Source organism: Vigna unguiculata, chromosome 2 (genome assembly GCF_037176805.1).
Source record: "Vigna unguiculata cultivar grain cowpea cultivar isolate G323 ecotype 2 chromosome 2, ASM3717680v1, whole genome shotgun sequence".
NCBI lineage: Eukaryota > Viridiplantae > Streptophyta > Magnoliopsida > Fabales > Fabaceae > Vigna > Vigna unguiculata.
In genome coordinates this window covers 20,261,675-20,280,719 of record NC_140793.1, presented here as the reverse complement: position 1 = coordinate 20,280,719, position 19,045 = coordinate 20,261,675, and the positions used below count along the sequence as shown (strand labels likewise).

Genomic DNA, 19,045 nt, shown 5'->3' with positions numbered 1-19,045 from the left:
CGAAAATGCTTCAATATAAATGTTATCCAAAGTGTAGAAAACGTGAATACAAGCAATAATTGTTGTCCAAGACTCATAAAATGTCAAAAACGAGTGGAAAACGTGAAAGAATAGCTTGTGCCACCATGGGTCACCTTCCAAAGCTTAAAAACATAAAAAATGGAGGTTTGAGAGAGTGGAGAAGGGAAAGAAGCGGCTGGTGCATGGAAAAGAAACCTAAAACGCGTGGTCACTTCACCCTTGCCACTCTTATTTACAAAATTGCCATTATGAGCTGTAGAATTATAAAAATGCCACTCCTAGGCTCTAATGTTGGCCCATTCACTTAGATGAAGTGGAAATGACGTGGAAATGATGTGGTAATGATGTGGCAAGTCTCTTTAACTAAATATTAATGTCCAAGCTCCAAAATTGCTTCACCCAAATACCTAAAGATAATTAAAAACGACAATTAGGCCAAATAATGCGAAATTAACCCAAATTCGAAACAGTGGCCCAATAAAGCCCAGCAGATGAAAAACACACTAAAGATGAACAATTAAGCACTGAACAACTGTCAAATGGGTAAACAGGCTAGTGGAATTGAGGAAAATAATGACTCGTCAAAATCGACCACACTTACCCTTTTGCACTCATGGGCAAAATTAAAGAGTAAAGCAAAGCAAGGACATCACAGACATAACAAGAGAAACAAAAGATACACAAGATAAACATAATCAACACAGACAAATGGAAACACATACAACACAAAAGGATTCAAAGCTGCATGGTATCCATGAACATCATCCAAGCAATTCAAAACATGTCAAGTACTAAATTCAGTTCAACTCAAAGAGAGAATTGAAAGCAACATAACCTCACAAAATATGCACTGTATCACTCAAATCTCTAGGCTATTGTTTACTCTCAAAGCACCCCTAAAAAACAAACATCAACAGACTTGGCAAGCCTCTAAAACCAACAACCAAACCAAAAACACATGCAGCTCAAGATCAGAAGGACTTTTCAAAGTTGTAAAGGGGATGAGGATGTAAGACCCCCTAAATTTAAATAATCAAATAATTAATTATTTAATTAATGTGAGTGAGAAAAGCCTTTATAGCATTAAATGCTTACCTTCATGACGTGGAAAAGTACTAGCTCAAGTGGTTGAGAGTACTTTGATTGTGTGAGAGGACTTGGGTTTAAGCCCTATGTATGCCATTTGTGTAAGATTTAATTTTATTTATTTCTTTTTCTAATATGTATGTGCGTGTAAGTAAGAAGATAGCAATTGGGTTATACTAGTTGGCATGAAATATGAATTAGCATGATTGTTTAGTATTAACTTAGTAATTGCATGGTTATGGGTTCTAGCCTTAGGGAAAACCTAAATTAAACTTTATATTTTTTTGCTAATGCTAGATTTGGGTGGAATGGGAAGGGTTAGGGGAAACCCTAATTGATCTAGCAGCCAAGGGAGGTTGAAAAACAGCCATAAAGGGACCATGAATGGCCATTAACCATTAATTAAGTGAGAAACCCGTTTTTGCCTTATTGACCTAAATTTAAGCACTGTTTAAAAGGTGAAAGTTGAGTATTAGGAAGGGTTTTGCCAAGGCTGAGACTATACCAGAAAGAGAGCGCGAAAGGAGAGTAATTGTGAGTGTTGGGTGAGGTTCTGGGTCTGAATTGGTAGAAGAGCAAGAGGGAGATTGGCAAACAAGAACGAAGTAGCACATTTAGCAAATTGAGCAAGGAATCCAGGTTAGGGGAGTTCCTTTTGATTGGTTTAAGTGCCATTGTACATAATAGTGATTTTCTTAAGTGTTTGGTATTGCGTGCTGTTAGTTTCATCTAAATTCAGTCGGGTTTCTGGAATTTTCCAGAAACTGCCTAGCGGTCATGCATGCACCGCTAGGCGACAAAAGTTACAGACCCAGTTTATGGGTTTTTCTTCATGAACCGCCTGGCGGCAGAGGATGAACCGCCAGGCGACGCGAGCACGATTTTGGGATTTTTTGCTGTTTTGAGTATTTTCTGATAATTGTGATTTTGTTGTGATGATCTCATACTGGAATGCAAATCTTGATGACCTTATTTGGTTGTGTAGTTATGGTTATGTTGAATGCATCAATTCTATATGAAATAAGGGTTAGGTTGGGGGCTGGATGGAGTTCAATTTGATTGATGACTATGATGAATATTACTGTATGCATGATGAATTGCTGAATTCTTGGATGAAAAGGGGGAATTTCGGATTAAGTAGGTGTTGGGGGTGAGTAAGCGTTAAACTGATGAATTTATGGACATATGGTATATATGAATAATGTTTAAATGAATGCAGTTAATCTTTGTATGATGAGTATAATGGTGTTACCGCAACATGATAGCATGTACTGGAATTGGGGTGCTTGGTCATGCTTGGGTATGAGGATCATCTTCAATTTTGAATTGTAAATGGTAAATAAGACATTATATTATGAAATTGATGACTTTGGGTTTGGTAAAAAGGGTAAAAATGATGAGCATGAAATAGAATGTGGCATTTAATTGTGGAAAATATGTTTAGATGTCTGAAATTGATATTGGTGTTGGTTTGGATTGCATGTACAACATTTGAGTCATCTAAGGTATGAGATACATTGCAAATTTTTGTTGTTTAACTTTTGTGAAGTTGGTAATCTAGTTATAGAATCAAACCTGAAATGCCATAAGCGTACTATAATTTGATGGATTGAATGTTTTGTAATTTAGTATAGAATTGTGACTAGAGTGCAATAATTGTACTACAAGTTTGTATGCGGTGTGATTTGGATCCTTTGGGGAATCTTTTAAAGTGCCAAGAAACCAGTAACATTGCGCTACTGGTATGGCGTCTGGCGACGTGGGCGAGCCGCCAAACGAACGAAACACCAACCTATGACAGTGGTCACAATGCGCGCAGGGCGCCTGGTGGTAGAGGGGGTTCCCCCAGGCGGAATAATGCAATAGAAACCTTGGAGGTTCAGTGGCACCTGGCGCCGCGAGACAGATGCGCCAGGCGGTGGAGCCACGATGTGCCTGGTGGCAGAGCGTGTGACCGCCAGGCAGTGACGGTGCAGAGATGAGTCTGTAGGGGCGTGGCGCCTGGCGGTGTGTGATGCCCGCTAGGCGGTCTAGAGCTAAATTCTGCCTAGCGGCGTGAGATGCGCACCAGGCGGTTGTGGTCTAGTGATGGTGCGCGAGGAAAGTTTTCTACACCACTTTAGGGGATGTTCATGATGCGATGCTTTGGCTGGGGGCCCAGTTACGAGTGCATCTTGTATTGGGGTAACACGTGACCACTCTAGGTTGTAGCTTGGTGGTTTAGGAAGTCCAGTGGAGTGTGCGAGTTGTGGCTCGTACGTCGAGGTTTCCGATGATTGCCCTCTTCAAGGGATTCTGATAGAGATTTGGTAGTCTGGAAACAACTACAAACTTAGGTTTGTTTTGGGGAACTCCACTTGGTGTCACGGTGAGATGTTGTGGCAAAGTTATTCCCATGTGTGGACTATCAGGTGGTGGCCTGTAGTCGGAGGGGCGAGTAGACACTCGTACAGCAAAGATCGATCTTTAATCTCACCTAAAGGGTATAGAGATGATAGACGTCTAAAGACAAGTGTTGGGAGTGAAGAAGTAAGAGAAAATGGGGAAAGTGTACTAACCCGGGTTTAAATTTGTTGTTGCTGTATTTTAATATTATATTGTTTGGTTTTATTTAAATGAGCTCACCCTATCTGTGTGTGTGGCGATGATCATGTAACTTGTTACATGAGAGCAGATGTTGATGCAGGTGAGCAGACAAATGCCTAGAGAGGGAGTGGGGATATCTCAGGGTTTTATCACCAGTCATTATGATGAACTATGATTATATATGTAACAATTTTATAGACGATTTTAATTGTAACACGTACTGATGCGATTTATTTTATCTATATTGGCGCGTTGGACTTTAATGTTTAAATTTTCCCGCGTTTTTGGGAAATTGATGATTAATAAAGGAGGTGATTATTTTATTTATTTTCTTATTTATTTTAATAAGTAATTTCTGGCTAGGATGTTACAAAGGACAAGGTGTGGAACATATGGATAAGTAGCTAAGCAACCAAGGAAATAGAGAAGCAATGGGGAATAAGTCTCAATCAAGCATGAAAGTAATCCCAAACACCAACATTTCCAACTTTGGTTCTCACACAATGCTCAAATCCAAACTCCTTTTATTTCTTTTCTTTCTTTTCTTTTCTTTTCTTTTCTTTTTGTTTTCTATTTTTTTACTTTTTGTTTTTCTATACAAAGAATATGCAAAGAAACAACAATTTTGAAATCCCACTCGGGTATACAAATGAGCAATTCCAAGAACCAATAACAAGTGCGCGCACAACCACAGTTGTTGTGCGCGACCACACTAAATTGAGCCCCCATTCCCAAAACAATTCCAAAGCTCCAAAATTTCCTAAGGTAGGAATAATCATGGTTTTTCAGGCTAAAGGCTTGTAATTAGCTGTAGAACAATGAAAAGGTATGTAAGCTCAAAAAGGGGTATCAACGGAAACAGTTCAAGGTAGACTCATCTGGCTATAGGCTCACAAAACAAAATTGCCTAAATCATATCCCAACATGCATGTGAATTAGAAAAGCATCAAAAAGAGTCAACTTACCCCCCATGAGTCCAAGTCTAGAGTTATACAGTAAAACTTGCTGACCAACAACAAACTCCTTTATAGCTATGGGGCTATCATGGAATCTCTTGGTCTTCTCCTTGTAGAACATAGAGTTATGATATGCCTCCAGACGGATCTCATCTAACTCGTTCAACTGCATCTTCCTTTCCTCCCCAGCTTCATCAAGAGAGAAGTTGCATGACTTAACAGCCCAGTAGGCTCGGTGCTCTATCTCCACTGGAAGGTGGCATGGCGTACCAAAGACAACCGGATAAGCAGACATCCCTATAGGTGCCTTGTAAGTAGTCTTGTGAGCCCATAGAGCGTCCTCAAGTCTATTGCTCCAATCCTTCCTGTTGGGTTGCACAATCTTCTCCAAGATCCTCTTGATTTCTCTGTTTGAGATCTCGGCTTGCTCATTAGTTTGGGGGTGATATGGTGTAGAAAATTTGTGCACGACATACTTTTGAAGCAAAACCCCCATGGATCCATTGCAAAAATGGGTGCCCTGGTCAATAACGATTGCTCTAGGAACTCCAAACCTGCAAAATATGTGAGACCTAACAAAGTCCACAACAACTCGAGCATCATTAGTTCTAGTGGCTTTGGCTTCCACCCTTTTGAAACATAATCAACAGCAAGCAAGATATAAGTGAAACCAAAAGAGACAGTGAAAGGGCCCATGAAATCTATACCCCAGACATCAAACACCTCACAAAATAGCATGGGTTGTTGAAGCATCTGTTGTCTCCAAAAATGGCTCCTCCTGCTCGTTGGCATTCCTTACACGTGCTACAAATCCTCCACGCATCCTTGAAGATGGTGGGCCAATAAAATCCGCAATCTAGCACCTTGTGAGGTGTCCTTTGTGTGCCAAGGTGACCACCAGGTGCAGATGAATGACAAAATTTGAGGACCGAGTCAATCTCATGGTCCGGAATGCATCTCCTGGTAACCTGATCACTGCACATTTTCCATAGATAGGGGTCATCCCAAATGTAATACCTAGCATCGCTCTTGAGTTTATCAAATGGAGCTCTAGATGCTAGGGGAGGAAAAACAGAAGCAACAAGATAATTAACGATGTTAGCAAACCAAGGTGAGGAAGAAGTAGAGAGTGTCAACAAACTTTCATCGGGAAAGTCATCCCGGATTGGTGAAGCAGCATCAATAGACCTCTCAATCCTGCTTAGGTGGTCTGCAACCAGGTTTTGTGCTCCGCTCCTATCACGGATCTCCAAATCAAATTCTTGGAGCCAGAGCATCCATCTTATTAGCCAAGGCTTGGATTCTGCCTTCTTCAACAGGTACTTAAGAGTTGCATGGTCAGTAAACACAACAACGGGAGAACCAAGAAGATAAGATCAAAACTTTTCAAACGCAAAAACTACCGCAAGGAGCTCCTTTTCTGTTGTGGTGTAGTTTGCTTGGGCAACATCTAATGTCCTAGAGGCGTAGTAGATTACCCTCGGCTGCTTGTCAATTTTTCAAGCTAGAACAACCCCCGATGCATAATTAGATGCATCACACATAAGCTCAAATGGGGTTGTCCGTTCGGGCGCCTAAATGATTGGAGTTGTGGTCAGGGCCTTCTCGAGGCAATCAAAAGCCTCTTTGCATCCTTCATACTGTGGAAAGGCCTTCTTACTGAAGTCTTGAATGAAGCGCCTGTAAAATCCTGCATGGCCAAGAAAAGAACGAACCTCTCGCACAGAAGAGGGGTAAGGCAATTGTGAAATAATTGAAATCTTGGTAGGGTCAACTTCAATGCCCATTCTTGAAATTATGTGCCCCAATATTATGCCTTGTTCTACCATGAAATGGCATTTCTCAAAATTGAGAACAAGGTTAGATTGGATGCACCTATTTAAAACTCTGTCCAAACTATCCAATCATGCATCAAAAGAAGACCCATACACAATAAAGTCGTCCATAAACATCTCTGTGCATTTTTCAAGAAAATCACTAAAAATGCTAAGCATGCACCGCTGGAATGTGCCAGACGCATTGCATAGGCCAAATGGCATCCTCCTATAGGCAAAAGTGCCAAAGGGGCAGGTGAATGTGGTTTTCTCTTGGTCTTCAGGTGCAATATGAATTTGAAAGTAACCAGAAAACCCATCAAGAAAGCAATAGTGGGACTTACCTGCCAAGCGCTCAAGCATCTGATAAATAAAAGGCAGGGGGAAGTGGTCTTTTATGGTTTCTTGATTTAGTCTTATGTAGTCAATGCAAACTCTCCAACTGTTTTGCACCCTTGTTGGAATCAGCTCTTCTTTTTCATTCTTGACTATAGTGAGGCCTGTCTTTTTGGGGACAACATGGATGGGGCTGACCCACTAACTGTCAGAAATGGGGTAGATGATCCCAACTTGTAGAAGCTTGGTCACCTCCTTCTTTACAACATTCGAGATGACAAGGTTGAGTCACCTCTGTGGCTGTCTCACTAGCTTTGCTCCATCTTCCAACAATATCCTGTGCATGCATGTTGATGGGCTAATACCAGGGATGTCAGCCAATGTCCATCCAATTGCCTTCTTATGCTTTTTGAGAACATGCGACAACCTCTGCTCTTGTTCAGCAGTGAGGGAGGCGGAAATAATAACAGGTAGTTTTTCCTCCTCCTCTAAGTAGACATACTTGAGGTTGTCTGGCAAAAGTTTCAACTCTGGAATGCTGGATGCTGGCTGAATATCAGGAACCAGAGGGGAGGGAGAAATGGGTTCCACAGCCTGTACATCAACATAACAATCAGATGCATATGTACTTCCTGCAACATGGTTAGTGCAATCTGATTGTATAACATCAAAGTCAATAGGTACAACCTCCAGAGAGTCAAACTCAGTAGATTCAACATTATCTACATCATATTCAGCATCATCAGAATCAGAATCAAGAATATCAATGCATGCAAACTCAAATAACTCAGAAACAAATGAATGTTTTAATGCATGCAAAGAGTGGAAATCAAAAATAAGTCCATCAACAGTATTCAATGAATCATGCATGGACATCAATTTTGGTTCGTGCAGTTTTCAAAAATGGTCTGCCTAAAATGATTGGTGCAGAACCATGTGAAAATCCCTCTTCCATATCAAGAATGTAAAAATCAGCAGGGAAAATCAATTCACCAACACGAACCAAAACATCATCAACCAAATCTGCGGGGTGGGCAACACTTCTATTTGCCAACTGAATCACCACACCCGTAGGTTGCAAGGGTCCAAGGGAAAGAGATTTAAAAATAGACAGAGGCATTACATTTATTGAAGTACCAAGATCAAGCATTGCATTTTCAAATTTATTGTTACCTATGATGCAAGGTACACAAAATGTACCTAGGTCCTTGCACTTCTCCGGAATCTGAGGAACAAATTTACCTATCAATGCTGACATATTTCTCCCCATGCTGATCTTTTCGTTTTCCTTTAGCCTCCTCTTGTGCGTGCATAGCTCCTTCAAGAACTTTGCATGTATGGGAATCTGTTTAATGACATCCAACAGAGGTATGTTCACCTCCACCTTCCTGAATGTCTTTAAGATCTCCTTGTCAACCTCTTCCATCTTTTTGCTTGGAATGGCTCTTGGAGGGAAAGGAAGAGGTACGGAAGGTGCAGCATTAGAGGTGGAAGGCGTAGAAGTCACACCAAATGTGGAAGGACCAGCTACATGAGCATCATGCTTTCTCTGAAGTGTGGCAGGGTCGACTTCCTTTGGAGGTGTAGGCTCAGGAGTGGGAACTTCAATGTTCTTCCCAGATCTCAATGTAATGGCACTCACATTCCTCGGATTCTCCACCGTCTGTGATGGTAACTTATCAGAATTCTGAGCCTGTGACTGGTGTACCTGAGTGGCCATCTGCCCCATTTGATTTGTCAAGGTCTGGATTGAGGCCCTAGTCTCCTACTGGAATTGCATATTTTGAAGGGTCATCATCCTGACCAATTCCTCCAATGAAGTAGAAGAACACGGTGTAGGTGCTGCAGCAAGAGCTGGTGTAGGTGCAGATGGAACCGGAGCAACTTGTGCAGGTGCAACTCTTTGGTATGGAGGTGGCTGCACATTTTGAAATGGTTGGTTTTGCTGCTGCTGGTTGCCCTGGTTTCCCCATCTCAAATTAGGGTGATTCCTCCATCCTGGATTATATCTGTTTGTTGACAAATCATGGTGGTTTTGTTGTTGATGTTGGGGCCTATTATTGTTGAAAATATTAGCTGCATAGGCCTGAGGGGTATCCACTAGTGTAGAAGAAGAAGTAGTAGCCTGTTGTTGCAATGTTGGGCAAGAGTCTGTAAAATGATCAACAGATGTACAAAGGCCACAAACTCTTACAGTTGGAGCTCTCTGATTGGAAGCAAGTTTGTTGACTAGTGTGGTAAGAGCATCAATCTTACTTTCCAACTTCTTCGTGTACTCGACTGCCCCTACATCATGAACACCTCTAAAAACTATGGCATCACTCCTTGTGCCAAGTTGTTGAGAATTTGAAGCCATGTTCTCTATTAGTTGCCTGCCTGCAGCTGGGGTTATGTTACCAAGAGCACCACCACTTGCGGCATCAATCATATTTTGATCCATGTGGTGTAGGCCTTCACAAAAATATTGTCCAAGGATATGTTTAGAGATCTGATGGTGTGGGCAGCTTGAACAGAGATTCTTGAACCTCTCCCAGTACTCATAGAGGGTCTCCCCAGATTGCTGTTTGATGCCAAAAATTTCCTTCCTTATGGTTGTTATCCTTGAAGTAGGGAAGAACTTGGCAAGGAACAATCTCTTCAGGTCATCCCAGCTCGTGATGGACTTGGGTGCAAGGTAGTACAATCAGTCTTTCGCATTGCCCTCCAACGAATGAGGGAAAGCCTTCAAGTATACATGGTCCACCTGGACATCTGCAGGCTTCATGGTGGAACACACCTCTAACCTCTATTAGTTTCATGTCGTGTGTTCCACCATGAAGCCTGCAGATGTCCAGGAGGACCATGTATACTTGAAGGCTTTCCCTCATTCGTTGGAGGGCAATGCAAAAGACTGGTTGTACTACCTTCCACCCAAGTCCATCACGAGCTGGGATGACCTGAAGAGATTGTTCCTTGCCAAGTTCTTCCCTGCTTCAAGGATAACAACCATAAGGAAGGAAATTTTTGGCATCAAGCAGCAATCTGGGGAGACCCTCTATGAGTACTGGGAGAGGTTCAAGAATCTCTGTTCAAGCTGCCCACACCATCAGATCTCTGAACATATCCTTGGACAATATTTTTATGAAGGCCTGCACCACATGGATCAAAATATGATTGATGCCGCAAGTGGTGGTGCTCTTGGTAACATAACCCAGCTGCAACCAGGCAACTAATAGAGAACATGGCCTCAAATTGTCAACAATTTGGCATAAGGAGTGATGCCATAGTTGTTAGAGGTGTTCATGATGTAGGGGCAGCCGAGTACACGAAGAAGTTGGAAAGTAAGATTGATGCTCTTACCACACTAGTCAACAAACTTGCTTCCAATCAGAGAGCTCCAGCTGTAAGAGTTTGTGGCCTTTGTACATTTGTTGATCATTTTACAGACTCTTGCCCAGCATTGCAACAATAGGCTGCTGCTTCTTCTTCTACACCAGTGGATACCCCACAGGCCTATGCAGCAAATATTTTCAACAACAATAGGCCCCAACATCAACAACAAAACCACCATGATTTGTCAACAAACAGATATAATCCAGGATGGAGGAATCATCCTAATTTGAGATGGGGAAACCAGGGCAACCAGCAGCAGCAAAACCAACCATTTCAAAATGTGCAGCCACCTCCATAACAAAGAGTTGCACCTGCACAAGTTGCTCCAGTTCCATCTGCACCTACACCAGCTCTTGTTGCGGCACCTATACCGTCTTCTTCCACTTCATTGGAGGAGTTGGTCAGGATGATGACCCTTCAAAATATGCAATTTCAGCAGGAGACTAGGGCCTCAATCCAGAGTTTGACAAATCACATGGGGCAGATCGCCTCTCAGCTAAACCAAGCACAGGCTCAGAATTCTGACAAGTTGCCATCATAAACGGTGGAGAATCCACGAAATGTGAGTGGCATTACATTGAGATCTGGGAAGAACATTGATGTTCCCACTCCTGAGCCTACACCTCCAAAGGAAGTCGACCCTACCACATTCATAGGTAACAAGGACCCAGGTACATTTTGTGTACCTTGCATCATAGGTAACAATAAATTGGAAAATGCAATGCTTGATCTTGGTGCTTCAATAAATGTAATGCCTTTGTCTATTTTTAAATCTCTTTCTCTTGGACCCCTGCAACCTACGGGTGTGGTGATTCAGTTGGCAAATAGAAGTGTTGCCCACCCCGCAGATTTGGTTGATGATGTTTTGGTTCGTGTTGGTGAATTGATTTTCCCTTCTGATTTTTACATTCTTGATATGGAAGAGGGATTTTCACATGGTTCTGCACCAATCATTTTAGGCAGACCATTTTTGAAAACTGCACGAACCAATATTGATGTCCATGTAGGTACTTTTTCCATGGAGTTTGATGATATTGTTGTACGATTTAACATTCTGGATGCCATGAAACATCATTCTGAGGATCACTCTATTTTTCACGTGGATATTATTGATGATGATGTTGATGGACTTATTTCTGATTTCCACTCTTTGCATGCATTAAAACATTCATCCGTGTCTGAGTTGTCTAAATTTGCATGCATTGATGTTCTTGATTCTGATTCTGATGCTGATTATGATGTGGATGATGTTGAATTTGAATTTGCTAAGTTTGACTCACTGGTGTTGTACCATATGATTTTGATGTTATACAATCAGATTGCACTAACCATGTTGCAGGAAGTACATATGCATCTGATTAATATGTTAAGGTACAGGCTGTGGAACCCATTTCTCCCTCCCCTCCGGTTCCTGATATTCAACCAGCATGCAGCACTCCAGAGATGAAACCCTTGCCACACAACCTCAAGTACGTCTACTTAGAGGAGGAGGACAAACTGCCTGTCATCATTTCTACCTCCCTCACTGCTGAACAAAAGCAGAAGTTGTTGCATGTTCTTAAAAAGCACAAGAAGGCAATTGGATGGACATTGGCTGACATTCCTGGTATTAGCCCATCAACATACATGCACAGGATATTGTTGGAAGATGGAGCAAAGCCAGTAAGACAGCCACAGAGACGACTCAACCTTGTCATCTCGGATGTTGTCATGAAGGAGGTGACCAAGCTTCTACAAGTTGGGATCATTTACCCCATTTCTGACAGTCAGTGGGTCAGCCCCATCCATGTTGTCCCCAAAAAGACAGGCCTCACTGTAGTCAAGAATGAAAAAGAAGAGTTGATTCCAACAAGGGTGCAAAACAGTTGGAGAGTTTGCATTGACTACAGAAGGCTAAATCAAGAAACTAGGAAAGACCATTTCCCCCTGCCTTTTATTGATCAGATGCTTGAGCGCTTGGCAGGTAAGTCCCACTATTGCTTTCTTGATGGGTTTTCTGGTTACTTTCAAATTCACATTGCACCTGAGGACCAAAAGAAAACCACATTCACCTGCCCCTTTGGCACTTTTGCCTATAAGAGGATGCCATTTGGCCTATGCAATGCCCCTGGCACATTCCAGCGGTGCATGCTTAGCATTTTTAGTGATTTTCTTGAAAAAAGCGTAGAAGTGTTTATGGACGACTTTACTGTGTATGGGTCCTCTTTTTATGCATGTTTGGATAGTTTGGATAGTTTGGACAGAGTTTTAAATAGGTGCATCCAATCTAAACTTGTTCTCAATTTTGAGAAATGCCATTTCATGGTAGAACAAGGCATAGTATTTGGGCACATAATTTCGAGCAAGGGCATTGAAGTTGACCTTGCCAAGATCTCAATTATTTCACAATTGCCTTACCTCTCTTCTATGCGAGAGGTTCGTTCTTTTCTTGGCCATGCAGGGTTTTACAAGTGATTCATTCAGGACTTCAGCAAAAAGGCCCTCCCATTGTCCTACCTACTGCAAAAGGATGTTGACTTCATCGACTCCAATCATTCAGGCGCCCGACTAGACAGTCCCATTTAAGCTTATGTGTGATGCATCCAATTATGCATTGGGGGCTGTTCTAGCTCAAAGAATTGACAAGTAGCCGAGGGTAATCTATTACGCCTCCAGGACATTAGATGTTGCCCAAGAAAACTACACCACAACAGAAAAGGAGCTCCTTGCAGTAGTTTTTGCACTTGAAAAGTTTAGATCTTATTTGCTTGGTTCTCTTGCTGTTGTGTTTACTAACCATGCAGCTCATAAGTACCTATTGAAGAAGGCAGAATCAAAGCCTCAGCTGATAAGATGGATGCTTTGGCTCCAAGAATTCGATTTGGAGATCCGTGATAGGAGCGGAGCACAAAACCTGGTTACAGACCACTTGAGCAGGATTGAGAGGTCTACTGATGATGCTTCACCGATCCGGGATGACTTTCCCGACGAAAGTTTGTTGACACTCTCTACTTCTTCCTCACCTTGGTTTGCTAACATCGTGAATTATCTTGCTGCTTCTGTTTTTCTTCCCCTAGCATCCAAAGCTTAATGTGATAAACTCAAGAGCGATGCTAGGTATTACATTAGGGATGACCACTATCTATGGAAAATGTGTAGTGATCAGATTATCAGGAGATGCATTTCGGACCATGAGATTGACTCGGTCCTCAAATTTTGTCATTCATCTGTACCTGGTGGTCACCTTGGCACACAGAGGACAACTCGCAAGGTGCTAGATTACGGATTTTATTGGCCCACCATCTTAAAAGATGCGTGGAGGATTTGTAGCACGTGTGAGGAATGTCAACGAGCAGGAGGAGCCATTTCTTGGAGACATCAGATGCCTCAACAACCCATGCTATTTTGTGAGGTGTTTGATGCCTAGGGTATAAATTTCATGGGCCCTTTCCCTGTCTCTTTTGGTTTCACTTACATCTTGCTTGTTGTTGATTATGTTTCAAAATGGGTGGAAGCCAAAGCCACTAGAACTAATGATTCTCGAGTTGTTGTGGACTTTGTTAGGTCTCACATATTTTGCAGGTTTGGAGTTCCTCGAGCTACTGTTAGTGACCAGGGCACCCATTTTTGCAACAAATCCATGGGGGTTTTGCTTCAAAAGTACGGGGTTGTGCACAAACTTTCTACACATATCACTCCCAAACTAATGGGCAAGCCGAGATCTCAAACAGAGAAATCAAGAGGATCTTGGAGAAGATTGTGCAGCTCAACAGGAAGGATTGGAGCAATAGACTTAAGGACGCTCTATGGGCTCACAGGACTACTTACAAGGCACCTATAGGGATGTCTCCTTATCAGGTTGTCTTTGGTAAGCCATGCCACCTTCCAGTGGAGATAGAGCACCGAGCCTACTGGGCTATCAAGTCATGCAACTTCTCTCTTGATCAAGCTGGAGAGGAAAGGAAGCTGCAGTTGAACAAGTTAGACGAGATCTGTTTGGAGGCATATCAGAACTCTATGTTCTACAAGGAGAAGACCAAGAGATTCCATGATAGCTTCGTAGCTAGAAAGGAGTTTGTTGTTGGTCAGGAAGTTTTATTGTATAACTCCATACTTGGACTCATGGGGGGTAAGTTGCGATCAAAGTGGATTGGTCCTTTTGTTGTCACTAATGTTTATCCTTATGGTGCAGTTGAAATCAAAAGTCAGTCCACCGATAAGAGCTTCAAAGTGAATGGGCATCGTCTGAAGCCATTCCTCAGCAATCCTGCCTTGGTGCATATTGTTGTGGAGAAGACTTTCCTGCTTGACCCCACTGCTGTTTCACCAGGGAGTTTTCTTTCCCCTTCTTTACTTTTATTGCACTTGTCCAGGTCTGTTTGTTGTTGTTTCCTTTTGTTTGTTTCCTTTTTGTTAATTTGTGTTAGTTAGTGTTATGTTTTTGTTTTTTGTTTGGGACACTCACTTCACTCTTGGAAGATGAGTTGTTGGTTACTCTGTGGACTGATATGCTTGCTTTCTCTTTGCATGTCAAGTTGCTTTTGGAATTATTTTACCCTATGTGAGAATTTGAGTCACTCTCTGTTCTTTGATTGTGTGATATATGCCTCTTGAATGCTTGCACAGTGGCCTTGGCTTGACTCTTTCTGAATGCTTTTCTGATTCACATGCATGTTGGGATATGATTTAGGCAATTTTGTTATATGATCCTACAGCCAAATGAACCTACCTTGAACTATTTCCATTGATACCCCTTTTTGAGCATGCATACCCTTTCATTGTTCTACAGCTCATTACAAGCCCTTAGCCTGAAAAACCATGATTATTCCTACCTTAGGAAATTTTGGAGCTTTGGAATTGTTTTGGGAATGCGTGCTCAATTAAGTGTGGTCGCGCACAACAAGTATGGTTGTGCGCGCACTTGTTATTGGTTCTTGGATTGCTTATTTGTATTCCCAAGTGGGATTTCAGAATTGTGGTTTCTCTGCATGTTCTTTGTATAGAAAAACAAAAAGAAAAAGAGAGAAAACAAAAAGAAAAGAAAAGAAAAGAAATAAAAAGGAGTTTGGATTTGAGCATTCTGTGAGAACTGAAGTTGGAAGTGTTGGTGTTTGGGACTACTTTCATGCTTGATTGAGACTTATTCCCCATTGCTCCTCTATTTCCTTGGTTGCTTAGCTATTTATCCATAGGTTCCACACCTTGTCCTCAGCCCCATTACAACCTTGAAAAGTCCTTCTGATCTTGACCTGCATGTGTTTTTTGTTTGGTTGTTGGTTCCAGAGGTTTGCCAAGTTCGTTTGATGTTTGTTTTTGATGGGTGCTTTGAGAGTAAACAGTAGCCTAGAGATTTGAGTGATACAGTGCATATTTCGTGAGGTTATGTTGCTTTCAATTCTCTCTTTGAGTTGAACTGAGTACTTGACATGTTTTGAATTGCTTGGATGTTGTTCATGGATACCTTGCAGCTTTGAATACTTCTGGGTTGGATGTGTTTCCACTTGTCTGTGTCGAGTATGTTTGTCTTGTGTCTTTTTTCTCTCTTGTTATGTCTGTGATGTCCTTGCTTTGCTTTACTCTTTAATTTTGCCCAAGAGTGCAAAAGGGTAAGTGTAGTCGATTTTGATGAGTCATTATTTTCTTCCATTCCACTAGCCTTTGTGTACCCATTTGACAGTTGTTCAGTGCTTAATTGTTCATCTTTATAGTATTTTTCATCTGTTAGGCTTTATTGGGCTACTATTTCGAATTTGGACTAATTTCACATTATTTGGCCTAATTTTTGTTTTTTAATTATTTTTAGGTATTAGGGTGAAGCAATTTTGGAGCTTGGACATCAATATTCAGTTGAAGAGAGTGGTCACATCATCGCCACATCATTTCCACATCATTTCCACGTCATTTGAGTGAATAGGCCAACATTAGAAGCCTAAGAGTGACATTTTTTTAATTCTGCAGCTCATAATGGCAATTTTGTAAATAATGTTGGCAGACTTGAGGTGACCACGAGAATAGGGTTTCATTTCCATGAACCAGCCGCACACTTCATCTTCTACCTTTCTCCAACCTCCATTTTTGATGTTTTAAGCTTTGGAAGGTCACTCATGGAGGCACAAGCTAATTTTTCACGTTTTCCATTCGTTTTTCACCTTTAATGAGTCTCAGACAACACATTGAACTTGTATTCACGTTTTCTACACCTTGGGTAACATTTATATTGAAGTATTCTCATTTTTTGTTGCTGTTTTCATTGTTGCCCCTTTCATTCCTTGCACATTTTCGATTACTGCACCAATTTAGGTTTTCTACATCAATTTGCACTCATTTGGATAGTTGAATCAAAATTTATGTTGAAGCCTAATTCGGATTCCATGAGGAACTAAGTTTATATGTTGATTCTTTGCAGATAATGGATTGAAACCTTGAGATTAGTGTTTTGTTCGTGGAGTTATGTTAATCTCTCAATTCTGAATTTGCGTTTGGGTTTAAATGAAGAAACCATTCTGTTTTTGCTTAATTTGCAGAGTGGAATCATTATGTGTTCATGCTTAGTGAACTATAGCAGATTCATGGATGTGTGCTTTGCTTAATTGCACTTGAGTTCGAGTTAATTTGCGCTTAGTAGTTAATTCGGGTTCAGTGAGAGTTAATATAACCATTTTGAGTTGTAATCCGTGATTGGTGGATGTTCATTTGAAGCAAGGAATCAACGTTGCTTTTACATTGATTTTAGAAGTCTGCATTTAAGTTTTCAATTGTGTGTTGCATCCGTAAATCTGCCAACCCCCCCTCTGTTGTATTGTTGTGTTCATCTGGAAATTGAAGCTTTGAATGAAAATATTGGTCGTTGGAAGACGACTTGGTTCATTTTCATATACTACATTTAATCTGTTTTAATTTGGTGGGGTACGACCTCTATCAGAGCCACCTAGAGTAGGCAGAAGTCTTATGCTGATAAGAGAAGACGGCCATTGGAATTTGATGAAGGAGATCACGTATTCCTCCGGGTTACTCCAACCATGGGTATTGGAAGTGTTGTTAAATCAAGAAAGTTGACTCCGAGAGTTATAGGACCTTATCAGATTACACGAAGGATTGGAACAGCGGCATATGAGATTGCTTTACCACCTCACTTGGCCAACTTGCATAATGTATTCCATGTCTCACAATTGAGGAAATACATTGCAAGTCCATATCATGTGTTAGAAGCAGATGAGGTGCAAGTGCGAGAGGATCTAACCATGCTAGTCAGATCGGTTTGTATATTGGATGCTCAAGTCAAGCAACTAAGGGGCAATGAGATAAGGACAATGAAGGTGCTTTGGGATGAGACGACACAAGAGATGACGTGGGAGATGGAAGATCTCATGAGGAGGTCTTATCGTCATTTATTTTCTGGTAAGTTCTATTTTCGAGGACGAAAATTCTTTTAAGGTGGGGGAATGTAAGACCCGTGGAAATTAATTAATTAATAAATGCAGGTGGTGAGAACTTTGATGACATTAAATGTTAATTGGTATAAAGTAGAAAAGTACTAGCTCAAGTGGTTGAGAGTACTTTATTGTGTGAGAGCTCTTGGGTTTAAGTCCTATGTATGCCAATTATGTGTATTTGATTTATTATTATTTTGATAATATACTTGAATCTGTTGAGTGATAGTATAATCATAGGATTAGGATAATTACCACCAAATATGAGTTGGTTGAATGGTGATGTATTGAATTTAGACATGTCAAAGTGGGCCAACCCGGCTCACACGGGTTGGCTCACCACGAGCCGGGTTGAAAATGAGTGAACCCAACCCGGCTCACTTTCTGGTGAGCCAGAAATTTTGTAACCCGGCTCAACCCACCACGGGTTGGTGGGTTAAGTGGGTTAGCTCACCAACCCACCTAAAAAAATTATTTTTTTATTTTTTTTAGTATTTAAATATTTAAATAAATTTTTAAGTAACCCATGAAATGACAATCATACTAAAATAAAGAACCAATATTTTGATCATGCTCACCGCCAATATATGAAGAATTATTTCCAAGAAAGTATCCATTAGTCTAAGGAAGCATGGTTAATATTACAAATTTTCTGTCATGCTATTCAACAAAATATAAATAAACAAATTATATATTTTTTTCATGCTAATTTAGAAAAAATTGTTTATAAGACGGTTACTTGAGTAATTTACTATAAAGATTATAGTTAAAGATTAAAGTATCAACATATATATAACTTGACAATCAAATTAATTAAACATTTAAACTATTCAAATATAATTAAGCAACATTCTAGTATTTAAAAATATGAAATTGTGAACAAATATAATAGGAATAGTAAATAATTATTAAAAAAAATTAAAAAATTAAAAAAATTGTAAAAAAATGTTGGTGGGTTAAGTGGGCCAACCCACCTTCAACCCGGCTCGAACCCGTTTAACCCCTGGGTTAAGTGAGCCGGGTTGAGTTCAACCCACTTTTGAAAAAGTTGAATTTTTCTCAACCCAACCCGGCTCGAACCCGTGGTGAGCCAGGTTCGCTCACGGGTTGAAACTCATTTTGACATCTCTAATTGAATTGGCATTAGTATGGTCACAGGTTCAAACCTTGATAGACATGAATTAACCTTATTTTTTTGTTAGAATCAACTTTGGCTTGAATATGAAAGGGCAGAGAAAACCCTAGCAGAAGGGGGCAGTCAAGAGGGGTTAAAAAGCCATTATATAATGGTCCTTGAATAGAAATTAAATCCACCATAAAGCCTATTTTCGTTTTAGCACTTAAACCCATAATTAAGACACCTATAAAAGGCCACTTTGAGTAGACGAGAAGGGTTTTTGCAGTGTGGTTATTTTATTTTTGAAAGGAGGACAAATTGAGAGAGTGAGTGGTGATTTGGAGCACA

At 40.8% G+C, this 19,045-nt stretch overlaps 2 non-coding genes across 2 annotated transcripts; one reads left to right on the top strand and one right to left on the bottom strand.

Annotated features, from left to right (window-relative positions):
• Positions 1-9,285: 9,285 nt before the first annotated feature.
• LOC146888408 (small nucleolar RNA R71) lies at positions 9,286-9,392 on the top strand. The gene has a single exon (XR_014993100.1). It is a non-coding gene; the product is annotated as a small nucleolar RNA R71 (small nucleolar RNA).
• Positions 9,393-9,783: 391 nt separating this feature from the next.
• On the bottom strand, positions 9,784-9,890 carry LOC146888407 (small nucleolar RNA R71). The gene has a single exon (XR_014993101.1). It is a non-coding gene; the product is annotated as a small nucleolar RNA R71 (small nucleolar RNA).
• Positions 9,891-19,045: the final 9,155 nt, after the last annotated feature.